General features: G+C 39.0%; 1 protein-coding gene across 7 annotated transcripts in view; it reads right to left on the minus strand.

The window, feature by feature from the left end:
• LRRC4C (leucine rich repeat containing 4C) overlaps positions 1 to 25,133 on the minus strand; it is a 1,065,799-nt gene that overhangs the window by 448,889 nt on the left and 591,777 nt on the right. For 5 of the 7 annotated variants that reach the window (XM_042446440.1, XM_042446441.1, XM_042446439.1 and 2 more), the window contains one exon: positions 19,247 to 19,411. The exons of 1 other annotated variant lie outside the window; for it this stretch is intronic. The gene's annotated coding sequence lies outside the window, so the exon portion shown is untranslated. The remainder of the gene's footprint in view (positions 1 to 19,246; positions 19,412 to 25,133) is intronic. One more of the 7 variants, XM_042446443.1, reaches the window with a different exon arrangement.

The raw sequence follows: 25,133 nt of genomic DNA on the forward strand, positions 1-25,133 counted from the left end.
TCCGTGCCGCCTCGTCTAGAGGTAGCGCGGCCGTGACGTCCTCACGGCGGCGGCCGTATGGAAGGGCCGCTGCCGTTTAGCGCGTGACAAGCACGCACTAGGGTTAGGGCAGTGCGGAAGCACCGCCCTTTTGTAACCCTAGTGCGTGCTCGTCACGCACTAAAGTGCCGGTTTGTAACCGGCCAAAATCTCTCAGATAAGAGCTGATCTGGACGTAGGCATTAAAACAGAGACAGTAAGAGAGGTGACCAGTGCCTCCGTGGACTATATTAAACTGGATAATTTTGAGTTTGTAAATACCAATGAAGTGGACAAGCTTCTTGGAAGTGTAAGGAGGACAACATGCCCCCCGCGATCCCTGCCCATAATGGTTGACCACCAAGGGAGGTGATGCAGTGAAGACACTACTACAATCTATAATCAATGCATTCCTTAGGAAGGGTAAATTTCCAAACCAACTAAAACAAGTTGTGATCAAACCGCTTTTGAAAATCCCTCCCTAGATCCCCTGGTAAGAAATAATTATAGACAGGTCTCCCTTCTACCATTCTTGGGCAAGGTGATTTAGACAGCAGTTGCCTTCCAACTCTAAGTCATCTTGGAGGAAGCTAACTATCTAGACCCATTTCAAACCGGCTTCAGAGCGGGATATGGAGTTGAGACTGCCATGGTTGCCTTAGTTGATGATCTCCGTCTGGGCATCGACAGGGGAAGTGTGACCCTGTTGGTGCTCTTAAACATTTCAGCGGCCTTCAATACCATAGACCATGGTATCCTCCTGGAATGCCTGAGAGAGTTAGGTATTGGGGGCACTATGCTCCAGTAGCTCCGTTCCTACCTCTCGGGAAGATTCCAGATGGTGATGCTGGGGTTCAGCTGATCTTCTAAAAGAAAGCTGACATCTGGCATCCCTCAGGGTGCCATTTTGTCCCTCATGCTGTTTAACATTTACATGAAGCCGCTGGGAGAGATCATCTAGAGACAGGGGGCGCGGTGTTATCAGTACGCTGATGACAACCAAATTTATTTCTGTATGTCTCCGACTGCTGCAGTGACTAAAGATGGCATCTCTCCACTGGATGCCTTCTTGGGTCAGTAATGGGCTGGATGAGGGAAAAGAAACTCAAGCTGAATCCAGAGAAAACGGAGGTACTTGCGATAGGTACCCCAAGTCCGGGGATGGAGATTTGTCAACCAGTCCTGGATGGGGTCACACTTCCCCTAAAGGATGAAGTTTGCAGTTTGGGAGCACTCCTGGACTTGTTGCTACATTTGTCCTCTCAAGTGGATACAACAGCCAGGAGTGCTTGGTACTAACTTCGGTTGATATACCAACTGCGTCCTTACCTGGACCAAAAGGACGTGGAGATCATTCCACAATTTCTGAGCAGTCGCTGTGAAGGCTCTCTGGGAGGTCGATATGAGCTTGGTTGGAATGTGTTCTAACACGTTCTTCCCAGTTATTCTGAGAGTGCGGGGCAGATTGTGTAGGGAGAGGCGTTCCTTCAAGTAACTCGGGCCTGAGCTATGTAGGGCTTTAAAGGTAATAACCAACTCTGTGTTCTGTGCCAGGAAGCTAATCGGCAGCCAGTGATTTCAACACAGGTGTTATATGGTCCGACCTCGGTGTTCCGGTAACCAGTATATTGCTGTTGTTGTTGTTACCCTATGAATACAAGAACTCCAAGATCACCAGGCATCAACTGCCCTGCTCAAGTCTTGCACGCTCAGGGCTGTGGCTTCTTTGATTTAGTCAATCCACTTATAATGCATCTTCTTCTATTCCTATTGCCTTCCAGTTTGCTGAGCATTATTGTCTTTTCATGCTGCCTCACGATGTGTCTAAAATAAGACTGCTTCAGTGTAGTTACCTTGGCTTCTAGTGCCAGTTAAGATCTGATTTACTCTAAGATTCATTCATTTCGGGGTTTTTTGTTTTGTTTTTTTGCAATCCTTATTTACTCTAGGTAGATCATCACACTACACTCTTATAGTACTGCTATTCCACTTTAATTGCTCTGGCTGCTTCCTGTTGCATTCTGGAATTTGCAATTTAAGGAGGGGCATTTAGAATTCTCACCCAGAGAGTTCTTAAGTCTCACTGCCTCAGAATGCAACAGGAGGCCGCCGGAGCAGTAAAAGTGGAATAGCAGCACTATAAGAGGATAGTGTGGTAGGATTCATTCATTTGCCTTTTTAGCAGTCCATGGTGTTCATAGAACTATCCTTCAACACCACATTTGAAATGTTTTGATTTTCTTCCTCTCAGTTTGCTGCATTGTATAGTTTTCTTATGCAACATAGAAACTAGAAATACTATAACATGGACAATTCTAGTATCTACTCATATATCTTTATACTTTGGGATGTTATCTAGTACCTTAATAGCTTCCTCTCCAAGTCTTATGCCCCCCCCCAAAGATTTCTTGACTGCTGTCTCCATTCTGATTGGTAACTGGGCCAGGTATACAAAATCTTTATTTTGATGTCTTCATTATCCAATGTAAATTTATGTGAATCATCTATGGTCATTATTTTTGTCTTCTTAATGTTCAGTTGTAACTTTTTCCCCCCATTTCTTTCTTATCTTTTATCAACCATTGCTCCAATTTCTTATCTTCTATCAACAATTGCTCTCTCTTTCTCTTTCTCTTTCTCTTATCCTTAAGATTGCTTCCTGGATCTGATACATGGACCTCCAGATGACCTCTGTACCAAATAAATGGTTTTGATGATTTGTAGGTTCAGTGTAGTAAAACATGCCCAGTTCTCCTTATGAGTTCTAAAAACAGTAAAATATAGTTGTAGAAAATCAAACCAGTAAGTATTTATTATATAATAAGTCTTAGCTCTGTCTCTCATTACCCTAACTCCATTTCATCTTTCTCTTATCTCTCCTTTTAATAGACAAGCTTCTAGGTTACAGTATATCTTGTCACCCATAGCCCTTTCTTCAGAGCATTCCAAAGGCAGGGACTGACTTGCTCTTTTTTGACCCGTTTCTCACTCCACATGCAAAAAGCATCTTTTCTGAAGAGTTGCTTACTTCTTCAAAGCTGGCTGTTTCACTCAGGCTTCGAAGAGGTCAAACATAGCAATCTTACAGGAAGGATGAGTTTCTGGAAATTAGGTCTGCACAGCTTTATAGCCAGAAAGTGGTATAAGGTGAGCCAAGGTAGTGGGGCCATCCATCCTTGTGGGGGTTTAAGTGTGATTTGTTTCCCTGTTGCATCCACATAATGAATGTGAGGTTATTCAATAGGCCCCCGCACAGATGGCTGGTATAGCAGAATTTGTAATAGCACTGTCCTTGAGCCAGGGCTGGGGATTCATATCTGGAGGATATTACAATCATGGTGGTATATCCATACCTTTGACCCAAGTAGACCAGTTTTCTAAGTTTGCCCTGCCAAACAGTGATCTGGCAGCACATTGATATAGTGATTGCAACCACAGTACTGCCACCCTTGGTAGCTAAACAGTGAAAATACAAATTGTCCTTTCCTGAGATGAAAAATAATGGCTTTCTTAGAATGCCTGTGAATCTTGAGGTTAACTGGTTAACTCATTGTAGATTATTATTATTATTATTAACCTTTATTTATGAAGCACTGTAAATTTACACAGCGCTGTACATGCAATCTTTTTAGTTAGACGGTTCCCTGCCCTTGGGCTTACAATCTAAAAAGACATGACACAGAAGGAGAAGGGAGTGGTGGAGGGAAAGGGTAAGAGGTCCAGCAGTTCCTCTCTACCTCCAAGGCCTGGACCAAGGCAGATGAACTGGAGGGAGGGCTTGGCTTCATAATGGATGGTTAATCGTTTTCCAGGGAAAATACATACTCTCAAGTAGGATAATGCATATACAGTACATAGCAATACAGGAAATGGTTTGATAAACAGGCACCAAAAGAACATCAAATAGTAAGCGACAATTATGCAATGCCTGGGAAGGCTTCTCTGAACAGGATGGTTTTCAACTCCGTTTTGAAGCTGGTTAAAGAAGTGATGAAATTTCAACATCAAGTTGAAAGATATATCAAGTTTACCACACCCTGTGCTCTCAGTCTTCATTACCCATATTTGTGGATTTGTAGCAACCTCCTTTCTTCATTGAACCAAATATAACAATCTTATTCCAGAACTCAGTATGCATTCATGTATTTGTCTCCTTGCCTTTTTTATTGTTCTGTTAAGTTAAAAACGGCAGTGAAAGAAATTGTCAGCTTTTCCTGTTTGCAGTGTGTTTGCATATATGTGTGTGCATGAGAGAGAGAGAGAAGAAACATTAAAAAGTATGAAAATGTTAAGTTATCAGCCTGGACGTGCCATGTTTCATCTGATCATTGCTAGATGTACGCAGTAAAAACAGTTAAGGTCCCATAGTAAAAAAAGAATTGACAGTAATGTCCAAGAATGGACTTTTATACCTCCCAAAAAAAACACCTCTAGAAAATTCAGACATGACCTAAATGCTGCAGCCCTTTAAGAGAAGGTATACCTTTGATGGTCTTTGTGATTCGAGACCAGGATAATGTGATAGGGGGTGGAGCGTAGTGGCTTTTTAAGCTGGTTCCTCAGAATGGGCTGCTTCCCTTGCTGTTTGAGGAGCATGCTTGGCCTCTTCTGGGTGTTTTAGTGGGAATAACCTGGGTTTGATAAAAGGAAAGGCAGGGCAGAGATGATTTTCTGAAGATTCAGATATTGGCCCGGAGTAGTAATAGTCTGGTCCAAAATCTTACCACACCAAATTTGGTGTGGTGATGGAAACCCTTGCAAGCTTGATGTAGCAAGGAAGAGAGCTAATAGGAAAATCTGAAATTCTTTAACAAATGAATCCGGCTTTGTGATTTCTCATCCATCTATTAGTTTCTGGTCTGCTGACCTCTGTAGAAGGGATGCGGTTCACCTTTCTGATAAGGACAATCTGTTGTTTTGGGGGACTTACAGGAAGTGGTGAGGGCTGTGTTGGCCAGCATGGTGGGGTAAAGGGAATAAGCTGATGCTTGACCCTTTCAGTGGCAGCTGGGGGGGAGGTATGATTAATTTAATGTTCAACATTGGCACCTGATTTGGGTGGAAGGTTGGGCTCTGGGACAGCCTTTACAGGTCAAGGAACCTCAGGGTTGGAAAGAAGCCTGCCTTTGGGCCCTACATGGGGAGGGATTTGCTCTCTCATACAAACATGTGGGATTTGGGGAGATAGTACCCTATGTTTGCCTTCCAGTAGGCTGGACCAAGAGTTCAATCCAATATTTTGAATTTATCTTGGGGCCTTGTGTTTTGCCCAAGGGTAGGCTGGAGGGGTTTTGGTCACATGGTGACAACTGGTTCTGCAGCTGGACCCACACCAGGATAATCTCCCTTCTTGTAATTTCCTAAAAAGTCAAGTTTATTAGTTTTTGAATAGGTCAAATAAATGGACCTCTATTTTCCCATATATACGTATCTGGTCTTGTTATTTTGTGGTTGATCATCAAAAAGGAGGAAGCTCAAAATATCAAGTGTGACAGAAATTTACATTACTTCAGGTCTTTGACTTCATGAGCTTCTCAGTTTTCTATATGTCCAACACAATGGACTTCCAAAACTGTATTGGCATCTCACTCATTTTTCTTCTTTAATCACTGAGAACAGATCAATAGTGCCACCATCATTTGTGTGACAAATACATTTCCTTGAAAAGAGGAGAGTGTTATCTTTCCATAAAACATTTGCCCTAGAGAAAATGAACGACTGAGAAACTCAACATTTGCAAAGTGCAATTCCACCAGGGTTTGTCATGCCAAAATGTTCATAGTAAAGCTTCCCACCCCTCATATTAATCTCTTTCAGTGGCATAATAAACATACTTGAGCTACAACAGATGGAAATTAGGACATCTGGAGATTTACTGCCAGTACTTGGTTGGCTGCAACACTTACTATAAATGTCAAAATCTAGTGATATTTCCCTATGGACCTTATCAAAATATTTATGACTTATTGTGGGAAATGTCAATATTCACCACTTTTCAGTCATTTTCTGCAGTTATAGATCCTTCAATTCCTTTTCAGTTATTTATTTATTTATTTATTTATTTATTTATTAAAAATGTCATTTTGCCTTCTAACTAGAGATATCAGTGTGGCATGCAATAGAAGCAATGAGACAAATTTGAAACAGTATAAATCAAAAAATTGATTTTGACACATATTAAATGACATATTAACAAGGTAAAAGGAGATGAATACTGGTAAGACAGTTTTAAATTATTTAAAGTCATGTACATTCTAGGGTTTATATAATGCCAGCCAGCTCTCAAACAGCTTTAGTGAACAATCATGTTTTCACTTGGTACCTGAATTGCAGTAATGCTGGCATTAATCATGCCTTGAAGGGGTGGGTGTTCCATAACTGTGGTGCTACAGCAGAGAAGGTCATCTCCTGCATGCTCCCACAGCATATTGCTCTGACTGATAGGACATAGAAGAGTATCCTTCCAGCAGAACTTAAACTTCTAAATCAAAATAAAAAATCACAAGGAGGGAGTTTTTCCCTCTCTCCCTTGTGAAGCTATAATTATAATCACTTGGCATGGACAAAAGGAGATGGAGGTGGTACCCCTTAAAAGTGCAATTTTGCTTCTGCCCTAGCATTTTTCAGTCAATGGGGTATTTCCACTCACCTTTCCTTGGGACAGGATTAGCTAGCTATCTTTTGTGGAGATGAGTAGGAATTTTGAGGGACATTTCCATCTTGAGAGTCATCTGTAAAAAATGACCTCTAGAGAGCCAGCATTGTGTATGGTTTGTATGTGCTGGACTACGACTCTCAGTGAAAAGTGTTAAAAGTTCTGCTCAGCCATGGATATCTAGTAGGTGATTTTGGACAAATCACACTCTCTTGGGCTAAGAGAAGGGTGTAAAGTTTGAAGCTGGGCAAACCTGGGCACAACTAGCCCATCTTAGCTCATGGAATGCTGTGAAGCAGGGGGATACAGGAGAGAGGCTGTAATCTAGAACAGTAGTTCTCAGCCTTTTCTTCACCATGGATCCCTTTTAGATATCTTTTGTTGCTGCAGACCACCAACACATAACTCAAGATTTAAAACCCTAAAGTGCATCAAATATTTATTTAAAGTTTCTCCTCAAAGATCATCAGATTTGGAGAGAAGGGAGAAATATGTAAATGAACACATTCCTACTATAATATTTATATTGGATTTATTTCTAATAATAATTATCATAATAATAATATCTGGGCACCAAACTATGGTCTAATATTACTTGTTAATTTTGATTAACACAGGCTTGCAGAACTGAGGGTCATTAAAAAAACCTTTTAATAATATATGCTACTCTTATATCAATTTGGCATTTTAAATTTAAGAAAATGACCTCTGATTTGTTCATTCATGTAGTTTTTCTCAGAGGAACACAGTGGCTTAGTGGTTAAGACTCTGACTCTGACAATCACAAGGTCAGCAGATTGGCAGTTTGAGATCCAAGAACTGTGGGGCTGTGAAGACTGGCCATTAAGGCCAGCCTGGGGGTGGAGTCAGGGTGTGGTGTCCAAATGATGCACACACCAACTCCACCACCATGGCGGCATGATGCCACACTCCTCTGGCACTGCTTTTAGATGGTGCAGCAGCAAAGGAGCACCGTAAAGCAAAAAGGGTGCAAAAAGGAGTTGCTTTCTGTGGCTCCTTTTTGTGGTCTTGAAAGGCCAGATTGGGGCTGTGGCATGCAGTTGCCATAATCCCAATCTGGTGAAGATGGAGGTGGCTGCAAGCCACCCCTTAGGGGAGGTCTGGACAGCCTCTGTGTGACAGAGTGAACTTCCATCACTAGTCCCAGCTTCTGCCAACCTAGCAGTTCGAACATATGTAAAAGTGCAAGTTGATAACTAGGAACCACTTTGGTGGAAGGTAACAGCAATTCCATGCAGTCATGCTGGCCACATGACTATGGAATCACCTTTGACAACACGGCTTAGTAATGGAGATGAACACCATTCCCTACAGTTGGACATGACTAGACAATCATGTCAAAGGGGAAACCTTTACCTTTCTGTGGTGTAATATGCAAATGAATGAAACTATCTTGCAAATAGTTATCCTGCAATGACTAAGAAAGAAGTTAAAGTCTTCAAACAGACTTTCAAAAGACTTTAATTTCTTTATATAAAACACAACATTCATTTAAAAGCAGTAGAAGAAATCAGGGTCCACACTTAATCAAAGATGAGTAAAAACTGCATTGAATAAAAATATAAAATTTGTGAAAGAAATGTGTGTAGTGTGACATTTTTACTGTGTGTTTTTTAATTCAGCACCCCCACATAAATTAAAAACAGCAACAATATTGGAAAAAAATGATTTTCATTGCAGCCCTGTGTAATTAATCAATGAAAAGGCTGCTGCTACATTTCACTTACAAGCCTTATTATATATGACTTAATAGCTGAAACTTGTATTCTGAGTTCTGACTCTGTTTCTCAAATGGTCTCTATAATTTTAAGATAAACAGGAACAGAGACAAAATTTTCACACAAATATGTAATTACAAAAGGCATCAATACTTTTGTAACCCTCTGTGATAGTGCAGGAAAATCTGCTTAGAAGAGACCCCAGAAATTTGGAAGGAACTGTTTCTTGAACTGCAGTTTCAAAACACCATCCACAGATATTTCTATGAGCTTGTCTTTCTCTGCTGCTGTGAACTCCTCCAGTTAGTATACATTAACTGAAAATGGATCTATAATCAAGTTTTTGCTTACATCAGGGATTGAGAAATACACCCAGAAACTATGCAGTAAATTTTTCAAATGCAGTACAATAAATTATGTGTCCTCCTCAGGTAACTCTTTGTCAGTAGAACCGAGTAAATTTGTGAGGTTTGGAAATGTCACATGGTTTCAGTTTGATAGACAATGATGCCACAATTCCATCTTTTTCATCAGTACTTCAATCTTGTCTTCAACTTGAAAAACAGTTAACTTTTTGTTCTTGAAGATTTAAGTTGGGGTATATATAAACTGGTGAAGATATTTGACAGATACGCTAATTTTACTAACCAGAAAGAATCTGCCAAATGATTGATGGTCCATGAGGAATAATCTTAGTTTGTCTCTCCATTCCCCAAAATGAGACAAATCTTTACTCAACAATAGCCAACAAACTTCACAGTGAAGCAAGTGTTGGTGGTGTTCACTTTCTATATCTTTGCAAAGCTGCTCAAAAAGTCTTTAATTTAGTTATTTTCTTTTTTGTAAGATTGACAATTTTGAAATTAACATTTAAGGCCTGTGGTAGCAACTAGAGTTTCTCTATGTTTGCAGCAATGGTAATAAGCTATCAATGGTATGATTTCCTTAATATGTGTAACAAGTCCAGTGAACTTTCCAGACATTGCTCATGCCCCTTCTGTGCTATTCCCACTACATTCCAACCATTCCGTGTTATGAGATGTTATAAACTTGTTTAAGTTGATTTGCTTCTTAACTGTATCAGTAACACTAGCAATAGCACTTTACATATCTATACCCCTTCATAGTGAACTCAGCACTCTGTAAGTGGTTTACAATGTGAAATCCACTTGCCCCCAATAAGATGGGTACTCATTTTACTGATCTGTGAAAGGACAGAAGGCTGTCTAAAGTGCCTGCTCATAACTTAAAAAACAAAACAAAACTGATGTTCTTTGTGGCATGTTCTTTATGTTTCGTATCAAAAAGTCTTCACAGTTTTGACAGTTTCATGGCCTTGTTGGACAATATATCATAACATAACACACACTATGGTAGTTGCTTGTCTTCTGGGTCGGTATACATGAAGCCAATTGACAGATATTTCTTGCTATAATTACAGCACTTTTTTTAGATGACTGGAAGAAGCTTCATTTTTCTTTGAACAGTATGCATCCTCATCAACATCATCAATACTTTTATGTTTAGATCCAGCGAGTGATCCATCCTGATGCTCAGCCAAAATATATTGTTATGAATTTCACCACGATAACATCAAAAAGCCAGCTTACCCGGAAACAACCAAATACATTTACTTGCAGAAATGGAAGAAGAAACACAATAATTTTCAATTTTCCACTATGATCATTCTGAAAGCCTTTCAAACTCTCACTTGCACTGACTGACTCTGACTCTGTCTTTCCATGAACATGGTATTTCTTTTGTACATGAATTTCTTTGAGAACATCCTCAACACTAATGTGATCTACATTAGAGTTTGGTGTAGGTATGAAAGCAGCTTCTGGTTGTACGCACAATAGCAAGAAATGTCACATGCATTGTCTCAGCCACCCAGTCTTATTAACCTTGTACAGAAATAGAAGTGCTGAGTATATTTTTTGGCATTGAAATAGTTACTGTACTTTCTGGCGTATAAGACTACTTTTTAAACCAAGAAAATCTCTCAAAAGTCGGGAGTCATCTTATACGCCGGGTGTCATTTTATAGGTCCGGTGCTGAAACTTCTGAGCCAGACTGTAGAATCTACAGTCACCACATATAGTGGGGGGAGCTCAAAAATGGCCGTGGACGCATCCCTGCGATCATATGAAAGCAGCTGCCACTCAGATAGTATTGGAGACAGTAGGGCTGGGCAGGCAGGGAGAGTTGACCAGTCCAAACAGGCTTTGTTTACAACAAGGTTTCCTGCTAAGTACCTGCATGTCATAAGCATTTGAATTAAAATTACCATATTGAAATCAAATCTGATGGTTTTTAATTTTTATTTGGTGTGCATTGGAAGAGAGGTAGTCTTATATGGTGAGTATATCCCAAACTCTATATTTTAACTGGTAAAGTTGGGGGTTATCTTATATGCCCAGTCATCTTATATGCCGGAAAATACGGTATTTCAATAACCATCTTTTACTTTTGTTTGTTTTCAATAGAGGTAGTAGGTTAGTACAATTCGTACAATCAACAAGCAGTTTGGGAGGGAAAGACAAAATGAAGGGCAGTTAGGATGAAAGGAGTGATAAGCTCCGAACAGGGCTTTGAGAATTAGGAATGGAGAAAGAGTTCAGGGAGTTCACGTTTAATTTAATTGCTGTATCTGAACTGGTTTTATTTTCTACAACTGTGTTTGCCTGATTTTTAATTTAAGAATTTGCCACACATTAATACACTGAACCCATTGATCAGCACTTGTCTAGAATAGCAGCCATCTTGGGTGCTAGTTCCTGGGAGGGATCCTAATTTTAAAAAGGGCAAGGTGAATTATTGGACCCAAGGTTTGAACTGAAGGACCAAACTGGATAGGTACTCCATAAGAGAAGGGAATGAGAAATTTCCTCTGAATAAATTTTGTTGAGAAAATCCTATGATAGGGTCATCATACATTAGAGTTGACATGAAGGTACACAACAACCAAATCCTTATGCCGTCATACTGGAAGTGCATCTAAACTGAGTGCAGATAAACACATTTGCTGTTTGATATTTGCCCTAGGTACCTTTAGTTCCATTCACCAACCTGTCATTCTAAAACAGCACACAGGATGGATATTCAGCTCTTCCCTGTCTCTCACTGAAGAAAGAAAACGATTTTTGACTTGATGTCAGTGCCAACAACATGCAGGAAAAGAGTGATGAGATCAGCTTGAAAGCTTTCTGTTATATAAACAAGGAGAGAAGGCATTTCTCTGTCTCACTATCAAACTCACACCCACTCAGAGGGAAGGTGACCTCTATAAAAGGGAACCTACCCCCCCCCCCCGGATGGAAAGAGAAGTCAAAATTGAAAGGGCTTGAAATGATAATTCCCCACCCTTTGCTCTTTAAAGTACCCAAGAGCATGTGTGAAAACTACCCAGGTGTTTCTATCCTACACGGGTGGATCAATTTATTTTTCAGCAGAGCTTGAAAACACTGCATTTTGCACAACTCTCACAATCCTCTAGTCAGTATGTTGATGTTAAGTGGGGCATCCTAGGAGCTTTAGTACCCCAAGGTAACTTTTAATTAGTTCTTATTTCTGGTCTGCCTCACATACACTTGCATTCATCATAATTTTTTCCCCAACCTTTTTCCACACTGATCTGCAAGAAAGTTTCATCTCTGGCAACATTTGTGTTTTAATTGATATTTTCTCAAACTACAAGAAGTTTTAACCATGTTTTTCCAAAACACATAGAAGTCTAAACATATTGCATCCTAAAATACAGGAAGTTTGTGAAGTGCAAATTTGGTGCATTCAAACTGGACACTCATGCCTATTGTTTCATCTTCAATGAAAAAAAATCTTTTTTATTTATATAGCTTTAGGGAGAAGCTAGCCAACAGATGGTATATACTTTTTCATGTGCTTTCCACCCCCTAAAAAACCTCCCACAGCAATTTTCCCTGTGTTTTAATTGTGTTCACTGCAATTATGACAAAGGAAATGGGAAGGAAGATAGAATCTAGCTGCACCTTTAAGACTAACTGGTTTATTTTAGCATAAGCTTTTGTGGATTTCCATCTTCTTCCTGCAGATTTCAGTTGCATGCATTGCTGTATACTAACTAGTGGAAGAATCTGTTCAGCAAAATAAATAAACAAATGTTTTAAAATGGGGAAAAACAGTAATATACAAAAGACTGACCCTTCCCTAGCTCTGCATTTGTCAGGGCTCATGGTTTATCAGTGCTTACCAAGAACAAGTATAATAAATCCAAACTTGGATTAAGAATGCAAACTCCTCCTCCAACAGGGAGCTCTTATTTGTAATACCATTGCTTTACTTGCCTTGGGTTATGTAATTTACAGGCTCATCATAATGGATTCCACGCAGTGACAATACATTTCAGAGATTGCTTCTTATGAGCTATTGGGCAATTTTGCACAGTTGTGATCAAAGTGTCTGTCATTGTAATATATAACCATCTCCTAATGATGTCATTTTATTTGTTAAACATGTCATCTCAGCTGGTGTGAGAGAAATCAAATGAGCACTCAACTTTCCCAAAATATTAGGTGTAAAATTTACAATTATTATTTTTGAATAAAATAAAACTGTAAAAAACATTTCCCAAATTCAGTAAAACTTCACAAGAGCTGTGTGTGTGTGTGTGTGTGCGTGTGTGTAGTGTGTGTGTGTGTGTGAATATTTTTGAAGTGCTTTTGTTAATACATTGATTTATGAAATTCTCTAGAAATCCCTAACTTGCTCCAATTCAAAAGTTAAAATATATAATACAATATGTCTTGGGAAAAAACAGGAATTACAAACAGACCATTGTTTTTTAATCTTTGTAATTATTACTGCTGATGAGGCAAATAACACATGCGGTTACTTCTTTGAAAATGCAAATGAATGCAATGAGATATATCCAGCAAACCTTTTACTATGGGTACATTTTTTTTGTTTCCCAGACAACTTGAGAATTTGTGAGTGTCAAGACTCACTCACATATTCATGCTGCTGATTTTTCTTTTCCATGTGGTCCATCATGTTCCAAGTTACATGGAACATTCATATCAAGAATAATGAATGTTAACTGCAAAGTTAAAGCCATCAGCAGTGCCTATCAGTGACTGTGTATTTTCCACACTTTAGAGTGGAAAAATCACTGCCACTGCTACAGCTTAAACCCATGAAAAGCCCTGGATAATTGGTTTCCCCATGAAAAATATTTGGTACAGAATTCATCAAGCTCAAATGGAGAAATGAAGGGGATGTTTTTGTTTACCTTTTAATACTCACTAGAAACTGAACTTCATAAAATGGCAAACAAAATATCAGTTTAGAATTGCATACATTGTGTTGCATATAAGGTGGTGGTGAGTTTGTCTTCTGTGTGTTGTTAAGGTTTTGTATGTTTGTATGTTCTGGGTAATTTTGTAAATTGTTTTCAAATTTAAATCAATTATTTTTTTAAAAAAAACAAAACAGTTGGGTCCAACAACTGAAAGGTGTATATATCCTGAAATTCCAGATACTTTGTGGAAACATAAATGAATGAATGAATGAATGATCCAGTTAGTGGGGATCTGTCATTTCTTCATCAACACCTTGGAACCAATAGTAGGGAAAATGATGGTAGGGAAGTACATTTTTAAACAGACAGGAAAAGAAAGGAGACACTGCTACTACAGAGTAAGCTATTTCCTACAAACCCCAGGTAAACCTTCCCAAAGCCTGGTGAACAGAATCACAAATGGGGAAAGAACTAGTAAAATTTGAGGAAGACAGTCTCAAGTTAAAGATATATTTGTCCTGAGGGTTAATTGTAGAGAATGATTTCTCCATTGTTTATTTTAGTTAAATTAAGTTTAATTATCTATGTTAAATAGAGGAATGATTTCTTAATTGTTACTGTGAGTTGTGGACGATGAGTGATGTATGAATTTCTTCATAAGTCATCACAACTAGTGAATATGAAAATGAAAGTAGGCATATATTAGAGCTTTTGTTTGGAACCTGATTTAGTGATTTAGATTGTGGCCCGTTACAGACCGCCCAAAAGGGGAGGTCTCAGGCCGCTGCCGGTTGCAGCGCGGAGGAGTTGCAACAGCCAAACTGCGCGACTCCTCCGCGCTGCAAAAATGGAGTGCGAAAATTGCGCTCCTTCCAGCAACCCGGAAGAGACGCCGCAAGTGCCAATGCGTGCACTCGCGATGTCTCTTCCGGGGCGCGACGCCAGGACGCTGCGCCTCCACGATGTCAAAATGGCGGCGCCCATCTGTATAGGGTGCCGCCATTTTGACGCATTCATTACGCGCGAGGGGCAAGGCGCATCAGGAAGCACCGCCCCTCGCGCGTAATCATGGCACGACGACAGCGCCTCTTGGGCCCGTCTGTAACATGCCAGTGATACAATTTGGCTTGTACCCAATCCAACCTGCTATGAACCACATCTTACCTGAGTTTGATATATGTGACTATTTATATCTGTCTGAGAAATGAAATCTTCATGAGAAATGAAAATTGCTTTTTTAATATTTTAAAAAAAACATAAATAGATAAAAATTAAAGGTAAAATTAAAGATTGTGTTTGCTTCATATTTCACTCCCTCTCTTGCCCTAGTGGGCTGAATGTCCAGATCGAAATATTTAGGTTAAACAGATACATAATTTATAAACATGTAAAAGAATAGTGTTGCTTAAAGTGGAAAATACAATGATAGAACATGGAGGGAAGGAGGAACATAAGGAGAAACAAAACTTTTGACAACCAATATTTTTATACCAATTGTCATAAGCATTGCAGGGAGAAGTATCTTACTTGTTCCAGTTTCATGCATAATTTCCATATGCATTATGAATATCAATAAACAGTATCTTGTACTTGAGTTTTAGAGTAACTGTTTCAGAGTTCTACATCAAGAGTAGTCTTAATCAGAATATGTATTCATGGTTTCCTTCACTGGTGAATCAAGAGGCCCTGGAGGCATAATAGTTTATTCAATATCCAAACCAACCAACAACATTAATAGGTAAACAATAATGAATATATCAAAGCTGGAGAACGTTTGAAAGACTGTTTGTTGCTCTGCATTTGCTCTCCAGTCCCTCAAGTAAAATTTCAGGAAGAAGTACCATGCTATTACTGATATAAGATCAAAATACAGAATGTTAGAGTTCAGCAGCTAAAATAGGAGTCTCATGCCTTGGCTGTGCTAGGCATTTTCTCATATGCTATTTCTGAAGCAGCCTTTGAGCTTAGTGGAAATTGCGAGTCTTTGGCCTGCTTCAGAGTTCATTTTGTCCAACTTCTTTCTAGTCCACTTTCTGATCTGTAAAGGATGATGAGAGCTTAGAAAGCACAGGGTAGATTCTTCAAGATCAGATGGAAGTATCACTTATTAACTGGTTTTCTAAAGTTGGTGAATACATTATCAGTTCATTCACCCCCAAATCAAGCTGAACAAACATCATTGCCTTGATACACACATGGGTAATTTTTCAGTTAAGATATTTAGTCCACTTGCACAACCAATGTATGTATATGATGATTCGCCTGTTCCCCAGAAATAAATTAATTCATCAGATTATAGGTCTGTTAAGAGCTGCATTGTGTTCTGTGAACAGAGAGAAAGAAATGGTGGAAAATATCACTTCAGAAATGATACACACCTATCTCAACCAAATAAATTCAATAAATTAAATCACTTTGAGAAAGGCAGCTCTCTCAGAAAAGGTATCTTTGCAACTGTTTCTATGAATTCCTTCCTACCTCTTATCTTCAAAGAAACATACATACATACAGAGCTGGGAGAAATATCCACATTTGCTAAAGTCTCTCATGCTTTACAACTAGGTTCGCTAGAATCAATGACAATTTATTGACATTAACTATTATTGGTGACTTTTATTTTACAGGTACTATTGTTATAACAAGTCTTCACCATGTATTACACAACAGGCGATCACACAGCCATATGTCTACATCACTTACAAGGCTACCTGTTCACACAACCTCCTAGAATTTGTGATTTTTAGAAAGAATAAGAAAATAAGCACATTTATTTATACTGGACAATTCTGTTCTTTCTTCTTCAACAGGATTGTCTTTTTATAAGTTATTTTAGAAATCACAGCAGTATAATTTGATAGAGAATTTTTAAAACAAATTTGTCAGATGTACTCTATTTAAAAGACACAATTTATTTTAACAAATTTCATATTGTCATGTTTCCATAGGACAAAGGGTGGAATTGTGTTGTACTCCAGATGCTGATGAACTGCTGTTCCCTTCAGTTTGAGTCAGCATAATCAGTGGTGACAAGTAGCAATTCTACATGAACGCTACCACCACCATAGGGCAATTATATTCACCAGATAGTCCATCTTAAAATATATATTAAGATATAGTCTGGAACTGGCAGGAGTAACAAGACTGAATTAACTTTTGTTTCTTCTTCTCTGATAGCTCACTATTTATTAACAGATTTATTCAAATGTTGATATAACGTTGGCATCTGAGAGGTCTGAAACACACACATATAAATAAAAAGAATGATACAATAAAACCCATATCCATTAAAAAGTTGAAAAAAGCAATAATCAATATTACTCAAACTAGATTAGACTGGAGTCTAATTAGATGACCACATATATGTAAGAGTCCTTTTAAGCTGTGCATCTGCTTTGAGAACAAATCTGAAATAATAATTAATAATAATAATAATAAATCCCATTTTATAGATAGAAAACTGCTTCAAGATTCCCTGGTTTTTCCACCATCAATCTACACTGTTAGTATCGCTAGCCCATTCAGCACTGACTCAGAAGACATCTAGATGCTAACAACTGCTTACCTAAAGATGTGTTGCAAGCATACGGATGATGACTCATCTAAATGTACAAATTATTCCAGGGATGTTCTAAAGATACTAAATAAATACTTTCTAATGTAGATGACAAAACAAAGCTCAGCAGAAGAGTAGAAGATCTACCATCCGGTAAAGCATGCATACAGGACAGCTACCCTTCAGTTATTCCCTCCAAAAAGAATCAGGAAGCTTTTCCCTTCTCTTGATGACAACATATTTCACCTTTCCAGTTCATATCAGAAAATCAAAATTGATTAGCAAAGTGTAACATGCCAACAAGAGGCTGAGAAAAAATCAAGAATTCCTTCATTTATCTTGCCAACAACAACATCCGCTGGAGCCACTGAAGCTGTTTATACCCCATAACAACTCAGAAGCAAAGGTGACATGGTTCAATGAAGAATCTTAGAAGTTTAATTAGAATAAAACATGGACTACTGCTAAAGACTAGGATACCAGGGTTTAACATCCTCAGTTGTAATGTAGATTATACTTTCCTCAGTGCCACCTTCTCACCACAATGGCATTATTTGGCCACAGTCCTCTGTCATGGTGTGTATTACATAACTTTACATGTACTTAGCTACATAGCTAAGAAACTCTGGAGATTATCAGATGGGGGGGGGAACAAAGCATGGGATCACTCCCGTCCTTATCTTGTCCTTTTCATGTGACTGCGTGAAAGACTCTTTCACACATTGCACTATCCTGTCATTATCTTGTCATGAAGTGAAATTGTCCTGTCACTTTTGAATAACAAAAACTCCCATTAATAATGGATGGGACAATGATAGGATAAGTGTAACATTTGAAAGTCTTTTGTGCAATCGTGGACAATTCCACTTCACAGATGGCCAATGCTGGGATAAGTGCAACATTATTTGAAAGTCTTTTGCATGATAAGGATGGGAAAAGGATGAGACAAGGATGTGTTTTTCTCCGTATGATAATCTCCATTGTTAGTGAATTGCAAAGATGCATAACATGACACTGGTAAGAATGTCCCAGTGTGCACTGGCACACCTTAGTGGATGTCCCAATGGGACAGTTTCAGGTTACATAATCTAAAAATAGTCTAAAAATATATTAAGCTATAGTCTGGAACTGGCAGGAGTAACAAGGCTGAATTAACTTTTGTGTTTTCTTCTCTAATAGCTCACTATGCTTCAGTATGAGAATATGGATACGCCCCACTTGGCTATTGCTTCAGTGAGAAGGAAACATTCTTCTATAATGCAATTCCATAAATCAATTTCTAAAATACAAAGAATTCAGCTTTGCTGAGATTAATTCAATATGATTTAGCAGAATGGGTTGTTCTGATGATGTCTATAAAGGCTCTTTCTGTTGGGTATGGTCTTTCTTGACCACCTAGCTGAGTTATTCATATTACTATTTCTAATCTCATCAAGAGACTTCAGTTTATATCAGTATGCTCTTTTATTTTAGGTGCTTAAAAAGTTTGACTTGCCAAATAAAAAGAATTACTGATTTTCCTCATGATGATGATTGAGATGCAATGAATTCCATTCCAGGCTAAGCACAAAATATCTTTATTTGACTGCAGCATCATGCTGCCAGAACCAACTTTAAGGCTCATGGGGAAGGGAAATAAAACAATTTCCCCAAACACTGTGTTCTATGATAATGTCACAATTGGCACTCATCATCAGAACATAGAAAGCTGTCAACAAACTCAAACACATCTATAAGACTCATGCAGATGAGTCTGGCCTCCCGCTATTTCAACTTCATTGAAGTGTCCAGAATCATCAATTTGAAAGTCAGTTTAATATCAATTCCCCAGAAATAAATCACCATCGGCAGTAATATTTCTCAAGGCTGTTCTCCTCCTTTTCCTAACAGTCTGTTAAAAACAAATGACATAGATGAAAAAGAAATTGCACTCACACTTCAGTTCTGCTCATGTTATTAGAAGAGAAAATGTCAGAGAACTGGAAATGAAAACAGCAACTGATTACCTCTGTAGGATTTTTTTTTCATTGGACAACTCCCCAAATTTCCAAAATTGAGTCCATTGGTTATTTTCTTTTCTTTTACCTCCTGTTACGGTTCCATAGATTTCTTCATCAGATTGTAGAGAGTGAGTGATTTCTCCTTCCCCCACTGTTTCCCCCCAGTTGGACCTGATTGGAGAAAAAGAGAGAGAGAGAGAGAGAGAGAGAGAGAGAGAGAGCAAAGGCTATAATTGTTAATCCTTTTAATTTAAATAATCTTCGTTTAATAAAAAAAATACTGATGAACTGAAATACAGATTGAGTCTACATTATCCAAAGTGCTTGGGCAAGAAGTGTTTGGAATTTCATAGGTTTGGGGGTTTTTTTTGGAATTTGACATATACAATAATGATCTTCATTTATGTTTCCTATATACCTTATGTACATAGCCTAAATATGAATAATTACTTAATATGTACTTAAGACAACTGAAATCCCACAAATTGCCAGCTTTACCCATAAGGCAACTAGACATGTATCAGCACTACACAGTTATATTATTTTTATACCACATTAGTTGTCACATCTCCATCTTAAGAAATCCTGGGATTTGCAGTTTTCTGAGATATATTTATTTATTTATTTATTTATTCAAAGGTTTATATGCAACGTTTCTGACCAAGGCAGCTTCCACAACAAATTAAAAACAATTAAAAATGTTCTAAAACCAATTTAAAACCACCACATTAAAATACTATAAAAGTGATTAAAACTGATTGTATGGAATACTGTATCCTTCTAAAAACTACACTTCTAAGGTATCCCCAAATTCCTGTCTACACTATGAAAAATGTAATCCCTATTTCTCTCTTTTCTTCAGATGCCTTTACCAGGTACCAGTGGCATCACTAAAGGGGGGGGGGGTTACGGGGATGTGGTCTACACTGGATGATACCCTAGAAGAATGGTGACACTCACTTGGGCCCTCCACACACATGCTGTTCCCACATAAGCTCATCACCCTATGCATCACATCCTTTTCCCCATGAGGAAAAGAATGGGGTGGTATGGGGGAAGGGAGCAAGCACACCACCAGATGCCCTGCCCCTGGAAGACACACGCTCTGGAAGCCCTACTCTTCCACACCGGGTGACACCAGGTGCAAGGACACCACTGCCAGGTACCAAGGCACACTACAAACCCAGGATTTCTTAAGATGGAGCCATGATACTTCAGTGTTATCAAACTGATGTAATTATGTAGTGCAGATACACATTTAGATTTTGGTGCAGTGGACCCTTGTTATCCACTGGGATTTGGTTCCAGGAATCCCCATGAATAACAAAATCTGTGTGTGTTTAAGTCCCATTAAATACAATGGTATAGCAAAATGGTGTCCCTTATATAAAATGGAAAAATCAATGTTTGATACTTGAAATTCATATTCTTTTTGAATATTTTCAAGCCGTGGATGCTTGAATCCGTGTATAAAAAATCCGTGTATAATGAGGGCCAACTGTATTATTCTGCCACTGCTCCGTTTTTGGAGCACTGTTCAGAAGTTGTGAAAGTGAGGGGGCCCTTTTAGATATTTTTCATAGGTGTAAGCATGAAAAGAGCTCAGAGCCTCATAGGTGCTACTCTTGCTGCCTGCTGCTGTTTAAATCTCCACAATACATCAGAACTGTGAAGAAAACACTATCTCTCCTTGGAACACAGAGACATGGAGGATTTAAACCTGGTTATTGGAAGCCACAGGGAAATCCCAATGAATTTAACAAAACATGCAACAGTTGGAGCTCATAATTTCTTCCTTTTCCATGTATGAAACTTGTACCAAACATTCAAATATTCAGAAGTTTGCTTCAAATCTTCCAGTATCATGTACTACACGTTCTTGCAGGATCTGATTACAAAAACATATTCAACTCCATTTTAAGGTAGGTAGGTTTTCTATGGTCTTTGTAAATATCATTTTCCTTCTTGAATGCATGAAACTGTGGTACTGAATACATTCTCTTACTTCTGGTTACATGTTGTTGCCTGCACAGGAGGAAAAACTGTCTTCTCAAAACCAATGTATTTCTGGTAATTAAAAATAACAACTGTCCTGGCCCTTTGAAGCACTTTTTATATTAAAAAAGTTAAGACGTTGAATGCTATTAGAAAATAATTCTTAAACATTATGTTTAATGGAAAGTAGAGAACCACTATATCAGAAGAGTCCAGTAAGGTATTTTTCAATCTCTACAGTTGCTTTTATTAAATCTCAAATGAATTTCATATCTTTTATTACTTGTACCAGCCATCACTATATTTCATTTTCAGGAAGAAGGTTACATATTGTCTCTGAAAAATGCATCCAAGGTAGGACAAGGAAGGAGCCATTTCCAGGCAAGATCAGATATGTCTATTCTGCAGTAAAGCTATTAAAAACTACTGCCCAGATGATATTTGTCCTTGTCTTTCATTTTCAAGAATGACAAGATGGTAACAAAGGATGCTCTGTTATTTGGATTAAAATGTGGTGCTCCCATATATTTTCCTAACCAGTAGCCTCCAAAATGAAAGACTGACAACACCTATGGTCACCTTTTCCACCAACTTACCGGGGGGGGGGGGGGGGGGGGGGGGGGGAGTCACCATTACTGTTACAGTTACAAAGATTAGTTGTTATAGTGTGCCTTCTTGAGAATATTTGTTAGGATGAGTTGCCTTTGTCTTCCTTTAAGGTTGAGAGAGAGGGACTTGCCCAAGGTGGGTTTCCATGGGTGAGTAAGGATTTGAACCTCGGTTTCCAGACTTGTAGTCCAGTCCTCAAACCACTATACCACACTGATTCCCTCAGTAACTAAACTGAAAACACCTAAAATAATTACTTTTAGTTATCAAATAAAAATAAAAATAAATAAAACCACTGAAAACTATTGGCCTGCAGTACAAAACACACCCTTATTCTATACACCAGGTCATTGCACCAACAATCAAAAGAGCAGAAGGGAGGAGCACGATATCATTGAGACTAAGGCGGGATACAAACCACCATATAGTACGTATAGGATACGTACTAGGGTTAGGAAGGGGAGGTGCTTCCGCACCTCCCTAACCCTAGTACGTATCCTATATGTACAAGATGGCAGTGCCCCTTCTACATGGGCGCCGCCATCTTTACGTACTGGACGCATAGCGTCCAGACGTGTCACAGTGCCTATGACGTCGCGAATGCGCCGGCGGCGCTTTGTGACGTCATCAGTGCGCCGCAAGAAGAAGCTCCGAAATGGAGCTTCTTTTTTGCTCCGCGCGGGAGCCGCGCAGTTTGGCTGCTGCGGCTCCTGCGCGGAGCAAACGGCGGTGGCGGGGAAGCGCCGCAAAGCGGCGGTTTGTATCCCGCCTATATAATATAGTCTCACCACCCAGAAGGGCCATATTAATATAACTATAAATGTATCCAAAGAGTTAGAGTTACACTATAAAAGCTATCTCTTTAGACTTAGACCTTCCAGAATAGTATAGGGGGTTAGCCATCTGGGCAAATTTTGGAAGGAAGCAAAGTTTGATATCCACACATCCACTCCTCTTCTTTTGGTTGTGAGCAGAAGAAGAGGAGCAGGCAGGCAGCTGCTCCTTCTGCTTCTTTTCAAAATACTTTACTTGCTCCCAGGTGTCCTGGAGAGAAAGGCACTGGGAGGTCATGGCCAGGAAAATTACCTGTGCAATTATTTACAAAAATGCTACCCCCAAGCTTGTTCTATACAGTTCACATATACTCAGACATAGCCAGAGCTTGGAAATGGGCTAACTATACAGAATGTGGTTACTAGGCTGTCCCTTAAACCTTGAACTCAAAGGCTAGTTCTTAAGTAATTAGTTAAAGTGATCGTAGATTTTAAAAACATAACTTCTATTTTCCAATTCTCAAAAGCAACTGAAATAATTATTTTAAAAAATTCTTCACACAACAACATGATATACAAGACTAGCAATTTCACATATGATCATAACTGTATATGGGGTGGGGATTGCAGCTATATCATGTTGCTTCCAGTTTTGGTTTTGGCTGGGGTGTGTGTGTGTGTGTGTGTGAGAGAGAGAGAGAGAGAGAGAGAGAGAGAGATCAAACTGAGTGCCTCAGAAAGATCTGGGGGCAAAGCTGCTATATCCTGTGGCTATTCTGAGTCATTTTTTTTTGACCAAAAAGTCACCTAAAAATATTGTGGTGCCTGGTGATTTTGGAGGGCTTCAGGGGGCCCTTGGAGGTCACAAAGCAACAGCTCATGGACCACATTTCTCCATCCAAACTTGATCCATTTGATTTAGCTAAGCTGCTAAAGCACTGAAATTATTTCTCATTGAGCTACAGTTGTAATGTAACTGAATTATAACTCTGTTAGTTTATAACTCTATTAATATGAGCTAACTACGATCAGATTTAGGCTGCAATACATTAAAGGGAGGAAAGAGCCTTCTCAAGATATGGGAATTAATACCATTAAATACAGTGGGACTTGTTGAATAGAAGTGTATAAGCCTGTAGTTAGTCCTGTAATTATTGAAATGTTTTGTAACACCACATCAATTTTATTTGAACAACAAACTGACAGGTTCTTATACTTTGCTTTTTCTCATTTAAATTAAGCACAAAATGACAGGAATTATCTTGAGCTTGGTGTTGATTTATTATTATATTTTATATATCATAGAAATGATGCATAATATAGTTTTATACTTTTTGTATAGTTTTATACTTACACTATCACATAGTGTCTCTGAGGAAAAATAAAACACACTGGGCTCACCCATCACCTGAACAGTTTCTCCCCACCTTCCTTTCATTTAATGACCCACTCTCTTTGTGTGTTCTTTAGGTGTGCATCTTTTTTCAAAAGTTAAAATCTCACCTAGAAAACATAATTGATTAATAAGGCAAGCAGATTAGCATATTGGAATTGGCTGGTATACACACAAAAAGATAAGTCACGCTTTTCAAAACCAAAAAGTGAGGGTATACTAGTCTTATTAAAAATATGCAATGTCATTGAAGCTGAGCATCTGCTGGGATTCACAGCTTGGCAAAGGACCCACCCCTTACTGAAACTTACTGAAATTTACTGGCCTTCCTTTTTTTTTCTAGGCTGCATCCAAACTACAGAAATAATCCAGTTTGACACCACATTAACTGCCATGGCTCAATGCAATGGAATCCTGGTGGCCCCAGAGCACTCTAGAAGGCTAAATGTTCCACAAAACTACAATGCCCAGAATTCCATAGCACTGAGCTATGAAAGTTGAAGTAGTGTCTGTGACGAACTGACTTACAAACCAGCCAATCAGAAGCTAGAGACCCTAAGCCAATCAGGTGCTGGCTGAGGAGTTTGAAGATTCCACTTGGCAGTTGGGTTGAGTCAGTTAGGGTTTGGAATCCTGAGGGATGAAGCTGGAGTTCAGTGGGGAAGATAGTTAGGATTATTTTATTTATTTATTTATTTAGGTATTTATATCCCGCCCTTCAGCCCTAATGGCTCTCAGAGCAGCTTACATTTATTATTATTTTTAACCAGACAGTTCCCTGCCCGCAGGCTTACAATCTAAAAGACACGACACAAAAGGAGAAGGGAATGGTGAGGGGCGGAGGGGATCAGGTCCAGCATTCTTCTCTCCCTCTGAGGCCTGGACCAAGGCAGATGGACTGGAGGGAGGACTCTGCTTCTTCCAGGCAGGCCTGGTGGACCTAGCCTGCCTCTCTCCCCTTCAAGATGGTGGCTCAAGGGAGGGCTAGTCTTCTAGGCAAGGCAGTTGGACCTCGCCTGCCTCTCTCTCTCTCCTTCAAGATGGTGGCTCAAGGGAGGGCTAGTCTTCTTCTAGGCAAGGCAGTTGGACCTCGCCTGCCTCTCTCTCTCTCCTTCAAGATGGT

This window comes from Sceloporus undulatus, chromosome 1 (assembly GCF_019175285.1).
Source record: "Sceloporus undulatus isolate JIND9_A2432 ecotype Alabama chromosome 1, SceUnd_v1.1, whole genome shotgun sequence".
Lineage (NCBI taxonomy): Eukaryota > Metazoa > Chordata > Lepidosauria > Squamata > Phrynosomatidae > Sceloporus > Sceloporus undulatus.